Source organism: Rhipicephalus microplus, chromosome 7, assembly GCF_043290135.1.
Source record: "Rhipicephalus microplus isolate Deutch F79 chromosome 7, USDA_Rmic, whole genome shotgun sequence".
Lineage (NCBI taxonomy): Eukaryota > Metazoa > Arthropoda > Arachnida > Ixodida > Ixodidae > Rhipicephalus > Rhipicephalus microplus.
In genome coordinates, this window is record NC_134706.1 from 172,768,247 (window position 1) to 172,785,746 (window position 17,500).

Here is a 17,500-nt window from a genome sequence, read left to right on the forward strand (position 1 = left end):
TTTTTTTTTTCTTTCGCCCCGGCTGACGCAGTTTTCGCGCCACCCCGGCTGACGCGGTTTCGTGCCGCCCCGGCAGACGCGGTTTTTTGCGCCGCCCCGGCTGACGCGGTTCTTGCCGCCCCGGCTGACGCAGTTCGGACTTAGCACTTTTTGGCTGAGCCTGGCTGGTGGCCCACTCACTCGATCGCCATGTCTGTTAGCCACAGTTTTCCCGGTGGTGCCGCACCCGGGCTCGCCCCGGCTGACGCAGTTTTCGCGCCGCCCCGGCAGACGCGGTTTTCGCGCCGCCCCGGCTGACGCGGTTTTTGCCGCCCCGGCTGACGCAGTTCGGACTTAGCACTTTTTGGGCTGAGCCTGGCTGGCGGCCCACTCACTCGATCGCCATGTCTGTTTGCCACAGTCTTCCCGGTGGTGCCGCACCCGGGCTCGCCCCGGCAGACGCGTTTTTTTTTCTTTCGCCCCGGCTGACGCAGTTTTCGCGCCGCCCCGGCTGACGCGGTTTTCGCGCCGCCCCGGCAGACGCGGTTTTTTGCGCCGCCCCGGCTGACGCGGTTTTTTGCCGCCCCGGCTGACGCAGTTCGGACTTAGCACTTTTTGGCTGAGCCTGGCTGGCGGCCCACTCACTCGATCGCCATGTCTGTTTGCCACAGTTTTCCCGGTGGTGCCGCACCCGGGCTCGCCCCGGCTGACGCAGTTTTCGCGCCGCCCCGGCTGACGCGGTTTCGTGCCGCCCCGGCAGACGCGGTTTTTGCGCCGCCCCGGCTGACGCGGTTTTTGCCGCCCCGGCTGACGCAGTTCGGACTTGGCACTTTTCGGCTGTGACTGGCTGGCGGCCCACTCACTCGATCGCCATGTCTGTTTGCCACAGTTTTCCCGGTGGTGCCGCACCCGGGCTCGCCCCGGCAGACGCGTTTTTTTTTTCTTTCGCCCCGGCTGACGCAGTTTTCGCGCCGCCCCGGCTGACGCGGTTTCGTGCCGCCCCGGCAGACGCGGTTTTTTGCGCCGCCCCGGCTGACGCGGTTCTTGCCGCCCCGGCTGACGCAGTTCGGACTTAGCACTTTTTGGCTGAGCCTGGCTGGTGGCCCACTCACTCGATCGCCATGTCTGTTAGCCACAGTTTTCCCGGTGGTGCCGCACCCGGGCTCGCCCCGGCTGACGCAGTTTTCGCGCCGCCCCGGCAGACGCGGTTTTCGCGCCGCCCCGGCTGACGCGGTTTTTGCCGCCCCGGCTGACGCAGTTCGGACTTAGCACTTTTTGGGCTGAGCCTGGCTGGCGGCCCACTCACTCGATCGCCATGTCTGTTTGCCACAGTCTTCCCGGTGGTGCCGCACCCGGGCTCGCCCCGGCAGACGCGTTTTTTTTTCTTTCGCCCCGGCAGACGTGGTTCCCCCCCCCCTCTTTTCGCTCGCCCCGGCTGACGAGGTTTTCGCGCCGCCCCGGCTGACGCAGTTTTCGCGCCGCCCCGGCTGACGCGGTTTCGTGCCGCCCCGGCTGACGCGGTTTTCGCGCCGCCCCGGCTGACGCGGTTTTTGCGTCGCCCCGGCTGACACGGTTCGGACTTTGCACTTTTCGGCTGTGCCTGGCTGGCGGCCCACTCACTCGATCGCCATGTCTGTTTGCCACAGTTTTCCCGGTGGTGCCGCACCCGGGCTTGCCCCGGCAGACGCGTTTTTTTTTTCTTTCGCCCCGGCTGACGCAGTTTTCGCGCCGCCCCGGCTGACGCGGTTTCGTGCCGCCCCGGCAGACGCGGTTTTTTGCGCCGCCCCGGCTGACGCGGTTTTTGCCGCCCCGGCTGACGCAGTTCGGACTTTGCACTTTTTGGCTGAGCCTGGCTGGCGGCCCACTCACTCGATCGCCATGTCTGTTTGCCACAGTTTTCCCGGTGGTGCCGCACCCGGGCTCGCCCCGGCAGACGCGTTTTTTTTTTCCTTCGCCCCGGCAGACGTGGTCCCCCCCCCCTCCGTCTTTCTTTTTGTTTTTTTTTCGCCGCGGCTGAAGTGGATTTTTCGGTGCCTCGACGCCCCGGTAGTCGCGGTTTTTCCGTTTCCGCACGGCCCCGGCTGACGCTGCTCGGTCACAGTCACCTTTTGTGGTGATTGCAGACTTCTTGAGCGCGGGTGTTTTTTTTTTGTTGTTGTTGTTGTTTTATTACGCATTCGCTCCAGCAGACGCTGTTTAGACTTTTTGTTTCCTCTTTTATCCTGCGACGAGGTGACGAGGTTTATTCGGTGCCCCGCCGCCCCGGCTGAAGTGATTTTTCCTGTCCCGTGCCGCCCCGGCTGACGCGGTAGGGACTTCGCGTTTGTTCGGCCGCCACGGGTTTTGGCGCACTCGCTCGGTTGCTTGTTGTTGCCACTTGTTGCGAACCCAGGTTTCTTGAGCGAGCGCGGGCGTTTTTTCTTCCTTTCTTTCTTTGTTCTATGTGTTAGCGAATCGGCCTTTAATATCACACGAGGACTCACAACCAACAATTTTCAGTTTGAAGTGTAAAAAATCTGCAGGTGTTGACGTAACTGACTTGCCCCGTACCCTTGAGTACATCCATGAAGTTCTCGTAGTACTACTAAATCGCATTATTCCAAGTGGAGAAATTCCCATAAACTTGCAAACCTCTACACGAAAATCGGTGCGCGTGATAAAGTTGAAAATTATCGTCCGATATCAAATGTGCCTTCTATAACACAAATTCTAGGGAAAAAAAAACACTTGTTCGCCGTTTTCTGCGCCGTGACTGGCAGCACTCCGGCGAAGCGAAACGGGGTCGATTCGAGCACGATATCGGCGTCTTTCGACGTGCTCGCCGGCGACCGTCGCACGAGTACGTCGCACGAGCGCGTCTGCCGGGGCGCCGTTTGCGAAGCCGACGCAAAAGTGGGAACCGCCGCTCGGATGATCGCCGCTTTCGGCAGAGTGAGTGTTGGCACTCCGGGGAAGCGAAACAGCGTGAATGCGCCCACGAAATCGGCGTATTTTGAAGTGCCCGCCGGCGACCGTCGCACGAGTACGGTAAACCGCGTCAGCCGGGGCGTAGTTCGGGACGCCGACGAAAAAGTGGGAAGCGCAACTCGGATCTTCGCCGTTTTTGCAGGAGTGAGTGGCGGCCCTCCTGCGAGACCAAGAAGCATCGATTCGTGCACGAATTCGGCGCCTTTCGACGTGATCGCCGGCGACCGTCGCTCGAGTAGGGCAAACCGCGTCTGCCGGGGCGGGCTTCGGGACGCCGATGCGAAAGTGGGAAACGCTGCTCGGATGTTCGCCGTTTTTGGCCGAGTGAGTGCTGGCACTCGGGCGAAGCCAAACGGGGCCGATTACGGCACGATATCGGCGTCTTTCGACGTGCCCGCCGGCGACCGTCGCACGAGTACGGTAAACCGCGTCAGCCCGGGCGGAGTTCGGGACGCCGATGCGAAAGTGGAGAACGCCGCTCGGATCTTCGCCGTTTTTGGAGGAGTGAGTGGCGGCACTCCGGAGAAGCCAAGGAGCGCCAATTAGCGCACGATATCGGCGTCTTTCGACGCGCTCGCCGGCGACCGTCGCACGAGTAGGGCAAACCGCGTCTGCCGGGGCGGGGTTTACGACGCCGACGCAAAAGTGGGAACCGCCGCTCGGATGTTGGCCGTTTTTAGCAGAGTGAGTGCTGGCACTCCGGCGACGCGAAAGAGCGCGAATGCGCCCACGAAAGTGGCGTATTTGGACGTGCTTGACGGCGACCGCTGCAGGAGTACGAAAAACCACGTCAGCCGGGGCGAGCGACCCACGGCGGTCTGGGTGCTTATCGCTGCTATTATAGGGGCACCCCGGCAGACGCAGAAAAAAAAAATTTTTTTTTCGACCTTCTTTTTTGCTGGTCGAGCTCGGGTAACCCAGGTCGCAATGGGAGCCGCGCACGAAAGCGGCGTCGCGAGACGCGTTCGCGGTCGCTAGTCGCACGAGCTCGGCAACCGCGTCAGCCGGCGCGGAGTTCGGGATGCCGACGGCTAAGTGGGTACCGCTGCTCGGATGTTCGCCGTTTTTGGCCGAGTGAGTGCTGGCACTCCGGTGAAGCCAAGGAGCGCCAATTCGTGCACGATATCGGCGTCTTTCGACGTGCCCGCCGGCCACCGCCGCACGAGTACGGCAAACCGCGTCTGCCGGGGCGGGGTTTGCGACGCGTACGCAATAGTGGGAACCGTCGCTCGGATGTTCGTCGTCTTTGGCCGAGCGAGTGCTGGCACTCCGGCGAAGCGAAACGGGGCCGATTCGGGCACGATATCGGCGTATTTCGACGTGCTCGCCGGCGACCGTCGCACGAGTACGGCAAAGCGCGTCTGCCGGGGCGAGGTTTGCGACGCCGACGAAAAAGTGGGAAGCGCCGCTCGGATCTTCGCCGTTTTTGCAGGAGTGAGTGGCGGCCCTCCTGCGAGACCAAGAAGCATCGACTCGCGCACGATATCGGTGTCTTTCGACGTGCCCGCCGGCCACCGCCGCACGAGTACGGCAAACCGCGTATGCCGGGGCGGGGTTGGCGACGCCGACGCAAAAGTGGGAACCGCCACTAGGATGTTCGCCGTTTTTGGCAGAGTGAGTGCTGGCACTCCGGCGAAGCGAAAGAGCGCGAATGCGCCCACGAAAGTGGCGTGTTTGGACGTGCTTGACGACGACCACCGCAGGAAAACGAAAAACCACGTCAGCCGGGGGGAGCGACCCATGGCGGTCTGGGTGCTTATCACTGCTATTATAGGGGTGTGGGAAAACCACGCTTCGGAGTTTAAAGGCACCAAATGAAGGAGACGCAAACGCCAGCATCCATGGTAAAAGAGCGTGTTCTATTTCGGCTGGTCTCTTCCTCTTCCTCGTCGTTCTCCGTCCCTTGGTGCGCGCGCTATTCGCGCGGGAGGTTCAAACAATTTCCAACATCCTCCGCGCCCGAAAGTTCAATCGCCCAGCTCCAACGGGCATAAAAGTTGTACTGGCCTCGTAACTTCCGTACCTCCTGCCAAGACAATCTTGCAGGCTCTAACGTGATTATCACTTGATAAGTACACGTCAGTAACTCTACCAACTTTCCAAAAAGTTATGGGCACCTTGTCTTCCTTAATGACGACTACATCGTTAACCTTAAGCTGGTTGCAAGGCTGTACTCGCCTAATGTGTGCACTCCTCAAGCACAAGAGGTAGTCTTTATACCAACGCTTCCAAAAATCAGCCATTATTTGCTGCCTGTACTTCCAATGCTTTAAAGTATCGGAGCGAGTTCCCGACGTTTCAGCAGTATTAGCACTAGGCAGTGTAGTAGACTTCCTACCGGTTAGAAAGTGCGAAGGTGTAAGTACAGCTGGATCGGTAGCGTCAGCGGAGAGGTACGTTAATGGCCTAGAATTCACTACATTTTCTACTTCGGCAAGAATGGTCACAAGCTGCTCGAAATCAAAGCAACCTTTCCCTAGAATTTTCCGTAGGCAGCTTTTAACAGTGCGAATCATCCTCTCCCAAAATCCACCCCACCAAGGACTACGTTCTGCAATGAATTTCCAGGTAATGTGGTTAGTAGAGCAAAAGTCCTGTACTTGGAAGTCTCTCAAAGCTCTGTACATCACTTTTAAGTCGCGACTGGCAGCATGAAAAGCTAGAGCATTGTCGGAATAAATAACACTAGGCAAGCCGCGTCGCGACACAAACCGACGGAAAGCCATTAAAAATGACCCCGCCGTCATATCGGAGCACAACTCCAAATGGATCGCCCGAACGACGGCACACGTAAAAATAACGATATAGGCCTTCACGGGACTGGTTCCTTTCACAAAAACGGGACCAGCAAAGTCAACACCCACAACTTGAAAAGGGTGTGATCTCTTAACCCTGTCGGTCGGCAGTGGTGCGGTAGGGGCTGTTGCAGGTTGGAGCTTGAATCTAGCACACACTTTGCACCTAGAGAGCACTTTTTTCACACACTGGCGGCCCTTAATCACCCAAAAACACTCGCGTAGCTCTGAAAGGGTATCGTTTACACCACTGTGCAGCAGGCGCCGGTGCGTGCGGTCGATGATGAGGTATGTGCAGCGGTGGTCAGCTGGTAGTAGAATCGGGCACCTCACGTATTCTGATGTTTTTACGTTGTCAAGCCGGGTCTTGATTCTTAAAATCCCATCATTGTCCAAGAATGGATGCAGGTCACGAATTCGGGATGCCTTAGCTAATGGTTGGTTTTTTAACAATGAGGCGAGTTCTATACTAAAGGCTTCCGCTTGTGCATTCTTCATCCATGTAAACTCGCCTTCTTTTATCTCAGGGGCAGTGAGTGGGCCCATCAGACGACGACTGGTGTGCACTCGACAATTGTGAATAAATCTTCGAATCCAAGCTGTGATTCTAACAACTCGTATCCAGCTGCTGTACTTGTCGAGCTCGAAAAGTGGCTCTGCTTGCGCGCATTGACAAGCCAAAACTGTTGTGTCTTCGTCGTTTGATCTACATAGTTCATCCGTTGACTCATGAGGACCAGCTTCACTTGCCGGCCACGTTTCTTGGGTACCAGATAGCCAGTCAGGCCCATGCCACCATAAATCGCTTGTACAAAGGTGATGCGCTGATATCCCTCTTGTAACTAAATCGGCTGGGTTTGTCTTTCCAGAGCAATGTCTCCAGCGACTCGGGTCTGTGAGCCCTTGGATCTCAATTACCCTGTTACAAACGAAGGGCTTCCACTTGGTGGCTGTAGACTTGATCCAACTCAAGCAAACTTGGGAGTCGGTCCAGCAGAAGTATTCTATATTTGTGTGTGGCAAAGTATCCACAAGTAGCTTAAGAAGTCGAGCTCCAAGAACCGCAGCGACGAGTTCCAGGCGTGGTAAAGTGAGACCCTTGATTGGAGCGACCCGAGACTTAGCGAGCAGCTGCTGGAGTCGAACCGCTCCGGTACTGTCTTCCACTCGTATGTATGCCACTACTCCGTAGGCACACGGGCTAGCGTCCGTGAATATATGCAGCTGGTGAGTGCTTTTATCAGGGCTGCTGTTGTCTAGTTGATACCTCTTGGTTCTAAAGTCTTTGAGGTCTTGAAGTTCGACAGTCCACTTGTCCCACTCGATCTTCAATGTCTCGGGGAGAACGCTTTCCCAGTCGAGTCCTTGCATCCATATCTTCTGAAAAAGTATTTTAACTCGAATGGTGAACGGTGCTAGCAGTCCCAAGGGGTCGAAAATTCGTGATGAAGCCTGAAGCACAGTTCGCTTGGTACAAAGTCCCGCTTTTAAGACTTTCGTCACAGAGTCAATTTTCACCGAAATGGTGTCGTCGGTGTAGTTCCAGGATAGCCCAAGAACCTTAGATTGTGTGACCTGCTCAGCTGCCGTCTCTCCTGCTTGCTTGAGCTTCTCTCTTAACAGGTCGCAGTTTGTTGACCACTTCTGCATTTTCATTCCGGCCAGCTCCATTATGGCCTTCGTCTCTTCGTAGAGTTGTAGCGCTTCTTTTGTCGTTGAAGCTCCGAAAACTAGGTCATCGACGTAGAAGCTTGCCTTCAGTTTTGCGGCCGTTACTTGGTAAATTTGTTCAACGTGATCGAAATGGTATTTCAACGTTGCAGATAATAGGAAAGGGCTTGCGGAGGTGCCGAATGGAACTCTGGTCATTCGCATTTCTTGTATTTTTGGCAGTGGTCTGCCTGACATTGGTAGCCCTTCAAACCACAAGAAACGAAGAGCATCTCTGTCTTCTTCTCGAATGCTGATTTGTAGAAACGCCTTCTGCACGTCTGCTGTAATTCCGATGGCGAAAAGGCGAAACCGGATCAAAACCTTGAAAAGGTCAGCATTCAGATTAGGACCTTTTTCGAGTTGTTCGTTGAGAGAACAAGCTCCTGATGCATGCGATGATGCGTCGAAGACTACGCGAAGTCTCGTCGTCGTAGATGTTTCGCGGATTACCTCTCGATGCGGCATGTAGTATAGGTGCTGTGTACAATACGGGGCATCTTCAACTTTTTCAGCATGACCGTCCACCTCATACTGCCTGATAGCCTTATCGTAGGCTCTCATGGCTTCGTCGTTTGGTGACAGCCGCTTGACGAGTCCATGGAGCCTCGAAAGGGCTACTTTGCGATTGTCGGCCATGTCGACGAGAGGTGATTTCCATGGCAACGCAACTTCATAGCGTCCTTTCCGAAGCCTGGTAGTGTTGTTGAATTCTTCCAAAATATCTGCGTTGCACTGAGACGTCGGCGTGTCGGCAATTCCGATAGCATCGAGGTCCCAAAATCTTTGTAATGGGAAGGCGATCTGGTCGTCTTCGTGGGAACCTGTTCGAAGAACACATACTTGGGTGCTTGCTTTGTTACTCGTGCTTCCACCACCAGATAAGGGGCCTTGGAGAGTCCAGCCCATCTTTGTGTTAATGCCGAGTAAGGCAGGGTTTTCTTCATCCCACCTCACTTCACTCGTGTTGGGCATCAACTTCCAAAGCTGGTCCGATCCAATGAGGACACTCACACCTGGCTCACAATCTACACTCGGGTAAACGACTGCGTCAGCCAGATGTTTCCCCTCCGCTGCGATGGCTTGAAGAAGACGACTCTGCCTTGGTGCTTCAATCATCTCCTCGCAAATAAAGGGCACCACTATGGCCTCAATGTCAATGGTTAGGTCGTCGTGCTGACTGCGGAGCGTGATCTTGACCATTTTGAATCGTCGGGTTGGGTCGCTCGCTCTACCAAACGCACTGATGGCGAGTTCGGTCTCGGCAACAGCAGGTAGACTTAGCTTGGAAGCGACGCTCTCAGTGACGAACGTTCGCTGGCTTCCATTGTCGAGAACACCGCGTATATAGCAACAATGAGATGAAGTCGTTACCCAAGCTCGAAAAGTCTGGAGAAGAACATCATTGATGAGTCGGGGAACTGAAGCTCTCTGAGTGGAAACTTGCACCGTAGCATTCGGTTTCTTCTGAGCATTAGTCACTGATGGTGTTTCAGAACTACTAGCATTGCACATCGAGGAGGCGTGTCTGCGCTTGCATGCTTGGCAGTGCACTCTCCGCCGGCAATTGCGGACCAGATGTCCTTTTGACGTGCACCGGAAGCATCGACCGTCTGTTACAAGTTTGTTGCGCTTCTCGGCCAGAGTCATGTCACTCGTGCAGTCCTCTGTCTTGTGATCGGTAGCAGCGCAGAAAAAACAGGACGAGGGGGAAGATAGTGTCTTGTTTTGAAGAACGGATGCTGTAGGAGTCGCGGACTGCTTCTTGAATGATCTATTTAATACAGGTACGCTGTTGTTCGATGTCGTTGGCAAATTGTTCACTAAAGAACTCTTTTCTCGACATTCAACTTCGATGCGGAGAAATTTCATCAGCTGCTCAAGTTCCTGATCAGATGAAGCCTGGCTCGTTTCCGTCGTGTTCTCCATACTTTCTTTTTTGAAGTATTCTACGACAATGTCAGCTGGTATGACTTTGAGCAGAACTTCATTCAGCATAGCCGCGTAGGATGACTCCGTGATTCCAAGACTACGCAGTCCCCTCCTGTTTAGTTGAACTGTGTCGAAAAGCTTGCGCAGAGAAGTGACATCACTCGCTAATTTCACTGGTTTGAGCGTGCGCAAATTTCCTAAGTACTTCTGCTCAATGACTTTCTTGTTTCCAAACCGACGTTTCAAAATTTCCAGCGCGTCATCGTAACAAGAATCTGTCACCTGAATACCGGCGACGGCCTGAGCTGCAGGTCCATCTAGAAGTGAGGCCAAGTAGTGAAACCGGTCTGTGTTGGACAGCCTTGGGTTCTCGTGCACGGAGTGCAGGAACATATCCCAAAAGGGTTGCCACTTGATCACGTTTCCATCGAAACGAAGAAGCTCCAGCTTGGGAAGTCGTGCGCCGAACTCACGTTGTGGAAGTCGTTCATGCTCGCTCGGTGCACCCTCACAGGTCCTTGCGCCCATGGCTGGAGTTGTAGACGACGCCGGCGTAGCAGAAGTCTTCAGAACTTCAATGTGGTGCTCGAGCAACGCCAGAGTACTGTTAGCGGCGTCATCGTATTGCATGACCACCTCATAGTCGTCTGCCGCCAGGTCGTCAGTGATCAGGGTTTCAACCTCGTTGTTCAAGGCTTTAAGTTCCACGTTGCTGGCGCGTAGGCGGCCGTGCAGCATTCGAAGTCCAGAAAGCTCGAACTCATTGGACTGGAGCACCTGGTTGACCTCGTTGATGATTCTTGTGTTCATCGATCGCCGCGAGGCCCGCTTGCTCTTCGCTCGCTCCATGTCGGTCTAGCTCGCAGCGCAGCTCACCCACACCAGGAATGAAAGGCTCGGGTCGTTGTAGGCTTGATTCCCGGGTCGTCGGCACCAAAAATCGATGTGGGAAAACCACGCTTCGGAGTTTAAAGGCACCAAATGAAGGAGACGCAAACGCCAGCATCCATGGTAAAAGAGCGTGTTCTATTTCCTTGCTGGTCTCTTCTTCTTCCTCGTCGTTCTCCGTCTCTTGGTGCGCGCGCTATTCGCGCGGGAGGTTCAAACAATTTCCAACAAGGGGCACCCCGGCAGACGCAAAAAAAAAAAAATTTTTTTTCGACATTCTTTTTTGCTCGTCGACCTCGGGTGACCCAGGTCGCAGTGGGAGCCGCGCACGAAAGCGGCGTCGCGAGACGGCTTCGCGGTCGCTAGTCGCACGAGCTCGGCAACCGCGTCTGCCGGGGCGGAGTTCGGGACGCCGACGGCTAAGTGGGAACCGCCGCTCGGATGTTCGCCGTTTGTGGCCGAGTGAGTGCTGGCACTCCGGCGAAGCCAAACGGGGCCGATTCCGGCACGATATCGGCGTCTTTCTACGTGCTCGCCGGCGACCGTCGCACGAGTACGGCAAAGTGCGTCTGCCGGGGCGGGGTTTGCGACGCGTACGCAATAGTGAGAACCGTCGCTCGGATGTTCGTCGTCTTTCGCCGAGCCAGTGCTGGCACTCCGGCGAAGCCGAACGAAGCCGATTCGGGCACGATATCGGCGTCTTTCCACGTGCTCGCCGGCGACCGTCGCACGAGTACGGTAAACCGCGTCAGCCGGGGCGGAGTTCGGGACGCCGATGCGAAAGTGGGAAGCGCCGCTCGGATCTTCGCCGTTTTTGGAGGAGTCAGTGGCGGCACTCCGGTGAAGCCAAGGTGCGCCAATTCGCGCACGATATCGGCGTCTTTCGACGTGCCCGCCGGCCACCGTCGCACGAGTACGGCAAACCTCGTCTGCCGGGGCGGGGTTTGCGACGCCGACGCAAAAGTGGGAACCGCCGCTCGGATGTTCGCCGTTTTTGGCAGAGTGAGTGCTGGCACTCCGGCGAAGCGAAAGAGCGTGAATGCGCCCACGAAAGTAGCGTATTTGGACGTGCTTGACGGCGACCGCCGCAGGAGTACGAAAAACCACGTCAGCCGGGGCGAGCGACCCACGGCGGTCTGGGTGCATATCGCTGCTATTATAGGGGCACCCCGGCAGACGCAGAAAGACAAAAAAAAATGGGGACATGGCGTGCGTCACCGTGCGGCTTCGCAGCGTTGCCGAAGTCGCCGAGCCCTTCGACTGAGCCGAACGGCGGACAGGGAACGTTGGTCGGCCGTTCTAACCTGTCGGTGCCACGCCGAGACGTCGTTAAGGAAAACCGCGTCGTGGGCCTCTACGACGCCGTCGAGTCGTTGTACGTTTGGTGTCCAGCGTGTCGGCAGCGAGTAGCGGACACGTCGTTCACGACTTCGGTCTTTCGCAGTCGACGCGAACTTGCGGAGAGTCGTGGTGCCTCACGTTTTCGGCAGAAACCGCGGCGGAATTTTCCCGTGCGTGCGCGTACGACCTCGGTGCTGTGCCGTCAGCGTAGTGTTGCACAAACTCGTGGCCTACCCAAGGTGCGGTACGTTTGCGGCCGTATCCTCGGTGGGAATTTCGTGAGTAGGGTCGCAAATTCTACGACCTCGGCGGGTTTGAGAGCGACGTAGACTTGTGGCACGCTCAACGTGCCACACGTTTCGGGGCACACCCGCGGTGAAATTTTCTCGAGTACGCTCGTATTAGTGCCCAAGGAGGTCTGGGTACTTATCGCTGCTATTATGTGGGGGTTCTCGTGAGCGGCGTACGCGAAAGCGACCGGGTGTCTGATATGCGGCGGGCTTCGGCCTCGTCAAGCGTGTCCTCGGGTCTGCTCCAGGGGAATCCACGGCAGTCGTCTGCAGCCTCATCCGCTTGATGCGTTAGGGGCTGGTTGTCGGACGGTGCCGTTTTACCACGATATCGAGGTGTGTTCCGTGTCGTCCTCGGGCGATTCAGATGCGAAAGCGCCGAAGACGCGGGCGTGACCCGTCGTCTGGCGGCTTTGCAGTCTCGGCTCCGTTGCTAGTTCCGGCCGGTCCACCGACAGTGCAGCGGGCTTGGGCAACCCGCACGGCGCGACCGAGTCGATGCAACGAAAAAGAGCGAGCATGAACGTGCTTCTTGCCGCACGGCTCCCACTCGTCTTTCGGGAAGGTTGTGCCGTAGCGAGCTCGAACGCCGTCATCTCGGAGTGCAAAATAAGCGTGTTGGGGCGCCTGAAGGTGGCCTCCGCCGCACACAGACTGCGTCCGGCCCGCCGAAGGCGAGGACGGACGCGCAGTCGAACGATTACCTGGTTGATCCTGCCAGTAATCATATGCTTGTCTCAAAGATTAAGCCATGCATGTCTAAGTACATGCCGAAATAAGGCGAAACCGCGAATGGCTCATTAAATCAGTTATGGTTCCTTAGATCGTTTCTTCCTACTTGGATAACTGTGGCAATTCTAGAGCTAATACATGCAGTGAGCCTGGAGCCCTTTGGGTAACGGGTGCTTTTATTAGACCAAGATCGATCGGGTTTCGGCCCGTATTGTGTGGTGACTCTGGATAACTTTGTGCTGATCGCATGGCCACGAGCCGGCGACGTTTCTTTCAAGTGTCTGCCTTATCAACTTTCGATGGTAGGTTACTTGCTTACCATGGTTGTTACGGGTAACGGAGAATCAGGGTTCGATTCCGGAGAGGGAGCCTGAGAAACGGCTACCACATCCAAGGAAGGCAGCAGGCGCGCAAATTACCCACTCCCGGCACGGGGAGGTAGTGACGAAAAATAACAATACGGGACTCTTTTGAGGCCCCGTAATTGAAATGAGTGCACTCTAAATCCTTTAACGAGGATCAATTGGAGGGCAAGTCTGGTGCCAGCAGCCGCGGTAATTCCAGCTCCAATAGCGTATACTAAAGCTGCTGCGGTTAAAAAGCTCGTAGTTGGATCTCAGTTCCAGACGAGTAGTGCATCTACCCGATGCGACGGCTCGGACTGAACATCATGCCGGTTCTTTCTTGGTGCACTTCATTGTGTGCCTCGAGATGGCCGTTGCTTTTACTTTGAAAAAATTAGAGTGCTCAACGCAGGCGAGTCGCCTGAATAAACTTGCATGGAATAATAGAACAAGACCTTGTTTCTGTTCTGTTGGTTTTTGGAATACGAGGTAATGATTAAGAGGGACGGACGGGGGCATTCGTATTGCGGCGCTAGAGGTGAAATTCTTGGACCGTCGCAAGACGAACTACTGCGAAAGCATTTGCCAAGAATGTTTTCATTGATCAAGAACGAAAGTCAGAGGTTCGAAGGCGATCAGATACCGCCCTAGTTCTGACCATAAACGATGCCAACCAGCGATCCGCCTGAGTTACTCAAATGACTCGGCGGGCAGCTTCCGGGAAACCAAAGTATTTGGGTTCCGGGGGAAGTATGGTTGCAAAGCTGAAACTTAAAGGAATTGACGGAAGGGCACCACCAGGAGTGGAGCCTGCGGCTTAATTTGACTCAACACGGGAAAACTTACCCGGCCCGGACACTGGGAGGATTGACAGATTGAGAGCTCTTTCTTGATTCGGTGGATGGTGGTGCATGGCCGTTCTTAGTTGGTGGAGCGATTTGTCTGGTTAATTCCGATAACGAACGAGACTCTAGCCTATTAAATAGGTGCGGGGTTCCCAGCACCCTACAACCTTCTTAGAGGGACAAGCGGCTCCTAGCCGCACGAAACAGAGCAATAACAGGTCTGTGATGCCCTTAGATGTCCGGGGCCGCACGCGCGCTACACTGAAGGAAGCAGCGTGTCTTTATCCCTGTCTGAAAAGACTGGGTAACCCGTGGAACTTCTTTCGTGATTGGGATAGGGGCTTGCAATTGTTCCCCTTGAACGAGGAATTCCCAGTAAGCGCGAGTCATAAGCTCGCGTTGATTACGTCCCTGCCCTTTGTACACACCGCCCGTCGCTACTACCGATTGAATGATTTAGTGAGGTCTTCGGACCGATGTCCGGCGCGGCCTTTCGGTTGCGCCGGTCTGTTGGAAAGATGACCAAACTTGATCATTTAGAGGAAGTAAAAGTCGTAACAAGGTTTCCGTAGGTGAACCTGCGGAAGGATCATTAACGGATTGTGAAGGGTGAGCGCCTCAGCTGCGTCTGCGCCCGACACTTTCTGCCGCTGACCCCGTTTGGACGCGGGGTCGGCTTTTCCCCACGGGGCTGCCTGAATGTGGAGCGGCACCCCGTGACAAATTGTTGCGCCCAGCGGACGCCAACACCGCGACCTTGGACGGTCGGCCAGGTGGCGGACGCGGGTACAAACGGCGCAACGCACTCATAGGTCGGCTTTCGACCCGCCACTGCACCGTGGCTCGAAGCGCTCGAAATGCGCGACCCGACCGCTGCGGGACCGCCTAGTACTGTAAACAGGAGCGGCGGAGCGCGAACGGCGAGTCGTGGTTACGTCGGTAGAAGGCGAGGCTGCGCGTTCCCGAAACGCCAGCCGAGTGCCCTCCCGACCGTTCGAGCGTGCAAGAACGAGACCCGACAATCGCGCGGCGACTGCCAAGTACGAGAGGAACGGCACAAGCGTCGGCGGTCGGTCAAGGAACTGGCGATGTGACGGGTCCGCTGTGCACCAGTGCATACCGTCCCGCCGTCCGCGGCAAGCGCCTCCGCGTCCTCGGGTGACGGAGGCTGCCGGTCGGTTCTTGCAGGCGAGGGATCTCGCTGGCACCGGTTCGCGTTGACGCGCGGCCGGTCATGGCACGGCGATGCGACGGCCGAGGTGCGCAGTACTCGATGGAGGAACCGCACGCTCCGATGACCGTCCCGCCCTCCGCGGCGTATGCGTACCGACCGTAATGGTTGCAGCAGCGCCGGCCGGCTTTTGAATTCGCCACACGAAACACGGTGCGAGATCGCGGTTAGGGGAGCGTCGACGTTGCCAGGCGTTTTGCTTGCTGCCGAGGGAAAGGCGGCACGGCCACGTCGCGCTCGTCGCGATTAGCGGGTCTGCGCGCTTTGGGAAGGTGCCGCAACGACTTGCCGAAAGAGGAAGCACGGAAGAACGAGGGACTTGGACGTCCCGACAATTGAACGCACTTGCGGCCAGGCCCTTGCTGGCTTCGTTCTTCTGCCTCGAGTAGGCTCGTACGCGGCTCCGGCGCCGGAAGTGGTCCTTGGCACCGACTTCGGTGGACGTGGGAAGTGCCGCGCAAGTACGGCGCGCCTGGCTCCACCTGTTGGCTAAAGTAGGCAGCCGGATCGGCATTTTGGTGTGCGGTGGCAAACCGTGGATGCGAAAAAAGCTTGTGCGATTTCGTGGAACAAAAAGCGGGGGTCCCCCTTTTTATGCGGAGGAGACCGACCCGCCCGCCGTGGTGAACCGCGACGCCACGGTAAAAACGGGAGAGGCTTGTCGATGGGACCGTGCATCCCGCGCTCCACGGAGGCCGGGAGGCGGCCGCCCGAGGAAATGTGTAGCCGTCGAGGCCCGCATCTGCGTGCACTCTTATCCAAATGGGTGTACCGCAGGCATTTTCTGGTTAGGCGGGCCAATGAGAGCGAGCACACAACGATACCTACGGGTCCGGCTTGGAGAACCGGCTTCGACGCCTCCCGAGTATTTATAGAGGGGTGGACCACGAAAGCACTCGCAAGTAGCGGAAGCGAAACGCCGTCCGAAACACACCGTTTGCTCGATTTGCGGCAGCCGAAAAAGGCGCGGCAGAGTTTTGGAGTCCAAGCGTGCGCTGAAAAGCGCCCTTCTTGGCCACTGTTTGGCCGAGTGCCAGAAACGTTTGGTTTTGACTGTACGGAATTGAACAAACACTTTTTCACGACTCTAAGCGGTGGATCACTCGGTTCTCGGGTCGATGAAGAACGCAGCCAGCTGCGAGACTTGGTGTGAATTGCAGGACACACTGAGCACTGATTCTTTGAACGCACATTGCGGCCTTGGGTCTTCCCTTGGCTTCGTCTGTCTGAGGGTCGGATCACATATCAAGAGAGCCTTCGGCGCACAAGGGAACGTGAGCCGTCGACTCGTTTTGACCGCGTCGGCAACACGGACAGCACGCTGAACACCTCACAGCGAGCGCCAACAGCGGCCACTCAAGGGCGAGACGGTGGCGTCCGTCGTGCCAGAGCCCAACCGAAACGGGGGCGACCGACTGCATTGAGGATGTGGCACCTCGTTGAGACCGCCGCAGGACTTCGAGTCGGAAGGAAGCCTGCAGGGAAAGTGCGGTCGAGGTTGCGTACTCCTCTCTGCGACCGGGCGCGCAAGAGCTGCGAGAGCCACGGACGCGCAACTTTAACGCACGGTAAACACGAGGAGCGAAAGCCGGCCAGCAAAGCTTCTCCAGCCGTGCGCAAAGTGCGCGAGATCGCAGCCTTGCGTTGCGCTTGTTGCCCTCGAAGTAAGCAGGGTGTCCCGTAGACCGGGCGCTCGAACACGCTGCGGGGCCGTGCCTCCTCCAGGCTTTGCCGCGCGAACAGGGAACGTTCGCGCGCAAAGCGCAGGGAGGTGAGGAGGCTGCGCCCGACGTTTGCGGTTCGCTGCGTACGCGGTTGATGCGGAGAGCACGGCGCGACGACTTGCCGCGAAGCGGAAAAAGTCTCCCGCACGAGTTGGCGAAACGTTGGCGAAGCTTAAGGCGTTCTCGTCGTAGTCCGCCGTCGGTCTAAGTGCTTCGCAGTTCCCGTCCAGTTCAAAAAACTGGGCCACTCCAGTTGGGGCGGGGGCGACGCTACACGAGACGATGCCTCTCGCCAGGCTGCGTGGCTGCCCTTGCGGCGGCGGCGACTGGCCTCGGCGGTGTTTGGGCTTTCGACATGGTCGTTTATCACGCAACTGCTCGGACGACGCACGCGCGCAGCGGAATGCCGCTTGCCAGCCTTGTGAAGATGTGACCCTGTACAGGGTTGCGGGCGCACTTGGTAGGGCGTCGTACTCGGTTCGCGATGGGTTTACGAACGTGTCCCGTCACTTCCACGTCACACCGGTTGTGCGCCGCACGCGTGCAGCGGGGAAGCCGATTGCCAGCCTTGTGAAGAAGTGGCCCTGTACAGGGTTGCGGGCACACTTGGTAGGGCGAGCGCACGCGGTCGTGCAGGAAGTTGATGGAAGCGAATGTATCCGCTGTCGACCTCAGATCAGGCGAGACAACCCGCTGAATTTAAGCATATCACTAAGCGGAGG

At 57.0% G+C, this 17,500-nt stretch overlaps 2 non-coding genes and 1 pseudogene across 2 annotated transcripts; all 3 read left to right on the forward strand.

Moving 5' to 3' along the window:
- The first annotated feature begins 12,603 nt into the window (after nt 1-12,603).
- LOC142767989 (small subunit ribosomal RNA) lies at nt 12,604-14,418 on the forward strand. The gene has a single exon (XR_012885195.1). It is a non-coding gene; the product is annotated as a small subunit ribosomal RNA (ribosomal RNA).
- A 1,719-nt stretch (nt 14,419-16,137) lies between these two features.
- LOC142767944 (5.8S ribosomal RNA) lies at nt 16,138-16,290 on the forward strand. Its single transcript, XR_012885158.1, has one exon. It is a non-coding gene; the product is annotated as a 5.8S ribosomal RNA (ribosomal RNA).
- Nucleotides 16,291-17,444: 1,154 nt separating this feature from the next.
- Nucleotides 17,445-17,500, forward strand: part of LOC142768039 (large subunit ribosomal RNA) — a 5,852-nt pseudogene continuing 5,796 nt past the window's right edge.